Source organism: Rhinopithecus bieti, unplaced genomic scaffold, assembly GCF_001698545.2.
Source record: "Rhinopithecus bieti isolate Rb0 unplaced genomic scaffold, ASM169854v2 scaffold_33891, whole genome shotgun sequence".
Classification (NCBI taxonomy): Eukaryota; Metazoa; Chordata; class Mammalia; order Primates; family Cercopithecidae; genus Rhinopithecus; species Rhinopithecus bieti.
The window spans coordinates 716,744-720,795 of NW_016814426.1; positions in this window are offsets into that span (position 1 = coordinate 716,744).

Here is a 4,052-nt window from a genome sequence, read left to right on the forward strand (position 1 = left end):
AAAAAAAAAAAAAAAAAAAAAAAAAAAAAAAAAAAAAAAATTTGTGCATTCTTTTAAAATTTTGTAAACATAAATAAATATGCTGTAGAAAGAGGCAACCTTGTGGAATGGACTGCAAGTCAGAGATTTCAATTCTGTCTCTTGGTTTTTTCACTGATTTACGGTGTGATCTAGGAAAGGTCATCTACTTCACAGGTCTCAGCCTCACATCCACAAAGTAACTGACCTCTGAAATATATTCTGACTTTAAATTTGTCTCTACTCTGGGTTTAGTTTCTGACTGGGATAGCCTGATCCCTTTGAAAGACAGACTATCAAAGCAATTAGATGGCCTATGATATTATTTTGCTAAGATATTTCACAAAACCCCATCATCATCAGAGATGTGGTAGCTCCTGGAGAGACAGCACACTCTTTGAGGGTTTGGAATGCCCAGCTTCCATCCTTGCTCCATCCCATACTGTGGGAGACACAAAGGGAGGAGGTAGGAAATTTCTGCAGAAACCCTTATGAAGGGATAACAGATCACTTGTACTTCTGCCTAACATTCTTCAGAGGATACAGTCAAACAATGGGAATCAGTCACAGAAGTCATGATTTTGATTTGTTTCCTAATCTAATGTACTCTGCAAACCATAATTTATCTGTTTAATTCTACAGAGTACACTATATAATGTACATAAACAGTATACATTCAAAGACCCTAATGCACACATCACATAAAATATATATATATATATATATAAACTCACACACAGAATCTCAACTCATTACACAAAATTCAGCACCTTTTTATGATTGAAAAACACCAAAAATGCTCAAACAAGAAAAAAACTACTTCAACACAGCAAAGGTCATATTTTTTTAAAAAATCCACAGCAAGCCTCATGAAGCAACAGTGAAAAACCGTAGGCTTTTCCTCTAAGTCAGGAACAAGAGAAGGATGCCCAGTTTTGTCACTTCTATGCAATACAGGAAATTCTAGCCAGAGGAATCAGGCATAATAAATAAAGATATCCAAGTTGCAAAGGAAAAAGCAAAATATGTCTGTTTTCAAAAGACATAATCTGATATGTAGAAAACTCCAAGTAGTCTACAAAAACAACTGTCAGCATTAATAAATCAGCAAAGTTGCAGGATACAAAATCAACAAACAAATACTAGTTGAGTTTCTATACACAAACAATGAACAATTTAAAAATGAAATTAAGCAAACAATCCAAAAGAATAAAATAAATTGAAATAAACTTAACCAAGGAAGCAATGACTCATACACTGAAAACTATAAAACGATACCGAAAGAAATTTCAAAAGACATAAATAAATAGAAGGATCCCAATATTCATGAATTGCAAGACTTAACATTAAGATGTCCATACTACCCAAAGTTATTATAGGTTCAATGCAATCCATAGTAAAATCCCAATGACTTTCTTTTCAGAAATTTTAAAACTCTATTATAGAATTCATGTGGAATCAGCTTGGTGCAGAGGCTCACGCCTGTAATTCTAGCACTTTGGGAGGCCAAGGTGGGCAGATCACAAGGTCAGGAGATCGAGACCATCCTGGCTGACACGGTGAAACCCCGTCTCTACTAAAAATACAAAAAAAATTAACTGGGCGTGGTGGCAGGCGCCTGTAGTCCCAGCTACCCGGGAGGCTGAGGCAGGAGAATGGCGTGAACCTGGGAGGCAGAGCTTGCAGTGAGCCGAGATCGCACCAATGCACTCCAGCCTGGGTGACAGAGTAAGGCTCCATCTCAAAAATAAAATAAAAAATAAAACAGCAATTTTGGTGAAAATGTAGAGAACTTGGAACCCTTGTCCATTGCTGCTGGGAATGTAAAATAGTACAGCCACTGTAGAAAACATTCTTCTGCTGTGTTTTCAAAAAGTTAAACAGAAAACTATTATATGACCCAGTAATTCACTCCTTTTTTTTTTTCTTTTTTCTTTTTTTTTTTGAGACGGAGTCTCACTCTGTCATCCAGGCTGGAGTGCAATGGCACAACCTCTGCTCACTGCAACCTCCACTGCCTGGGTTCAAGTGATTCTCCTGTCTCAGCCTCCTGAGTAGCTGGGACCACAAGCACATGCCACCACGCCCAGCTAATTTTTGTATTTTTAGTAGAGACGAGGTTTCACTATATTGGTCAGGCTGGTCTCGAACTCCTGACCTCAGGTGATCCACCCACCTCGGCCTCCCAAAGTGCTAGGATTACAAGCGTGAGCCGCCGCCCAGCCCAGTTCCACTTTTGAGTACTTACTGAAAAGAATTGCAAGTAGTGACTAGAATAGATATTCATACGTCAGGGTTCATATTAGCATCAGTCACAGTAACCAAGAGGCGGAAGCAGCCCAGATGTCCAACAGCAGATGAACGTGGATAAGCAGAATGTAGTGTGTGCTCACAATAGATGGTTACTCAGCTTTAAAAGGAATGAAATGCTGGCCAGGGGCAGTGGCTCACACCTGTAATCCCAGCATTTTGGAAGGCCAAGGTGGGCAGATTACTTGAGGTCAGAATTTTGAGACCAGCCTGGCCAACATGGTGAAACCCCCTCTCTACTAAAATTACAAAAATTAGCTGGGAGCGGTGGCGCATGCACATAATACGAGTTACCTGGATGGCTGAGGCAGGAGAATCACTTGAACCTGGGAGGCGGAAGTTGCGGTGAGCCGAGATCGCACCACTGCACTCCAGCCTGGGCAACAAGAGCAACACTCTGTCTCCAAAAAAAAAAAGAATGACAAACCACCAACTGGAAAAAAATATTTATAAAATATTTATCTGATAAATGACTTGTATCCAAAACTCTTCAAATTCAAAAATAAAGAAGCAACCCAAGTCTCAAATGGGCGAAAGATGGGGGCGGTGGCTCAGGCTGTAATCCCAGCACTTCCAGAGGCCGAGGCAGGCAGGTCACCTGAGGTCAGGAGTTCAAGACCAGCCTGGCCAGCACGGTGAAACCCCATCTCTACTAAAAATACAAAAATTAGCCAGTTGTGGTGGTGGGTGCCTGTCATCCCAGGTACTTGGGAGGCTGAGGCAGGAGAATCGCTTGAAGCTGGGAGGCAGAGATTGCAAAAAACAAACAAACAAAAAAAAAAACCCACCACCAATAAAATCAGCAAAAGGTCTGAACAGATACCTCACCAAAAAAAATATATATCCATGACAAGTAAGCATATGAAAAGATGATCGACATGATATGTCATTAGAGAACTGCAAATGGAAACAATTAAAACAAAAAATACTACTATACTACTACGCAGCTATTAGAAGACATAAAATCCAAAACACTGACACCACCAAATGCTGACAAGGGTGTGGAACAACCAGGAACTCCCATTCATTGCTGCTGGGAATACAATATGGTACAGCCACTTTGGAAGACAACTGAGAGTTTCTTACAGAACTAAACATACTCTTACCACACAAGCTGCAATCACACCCCTTGGTATTTACCCAAATGAGTTGAAAACATATTTACACAAAAACCTGTACATGAATGTTTAGAGCAGCTTTATTCACAGTTATCCAAACTTGGAAGAAAACATGTTCTTCAGTAGGTGAATGGACAAATAGTGACACATCCAGACAATGGAATATTATTCAGCACTTAAAAGAAATGATCTATCAAGCGATAGAAACACAGAAAGGAACTTTCAATCCGTATCATTAAGTGAAAGAAGCCAATCTGCGAAGGCCACATACCGCTTCACTCCAAACACGACATCCTGGAAAAGGCAAAACTAGGCGGCATAAGGAATTTTTAGAGCAATGAAACATCCTGTATGATTTTGTAATGGTGGATACACGTTATCATGCATCTGTCAAAATCCATCAAACCTACAACCCAAGGAGTAAAACCTAACATAATAAAGGAGGACTTGCCGGGCGCGGTGGCTCACGCCTGTAATCCCAGCACTTTGAGAGGCCTAGGCCGGCGGATTATGAGGTCAGGAGATCCAGACCATCATGGCTAACACGGTGAAACCCTGTCTCTACTAAAAATACAAAAAATCAGCTGGGCGTGGTGGCGGACGCCT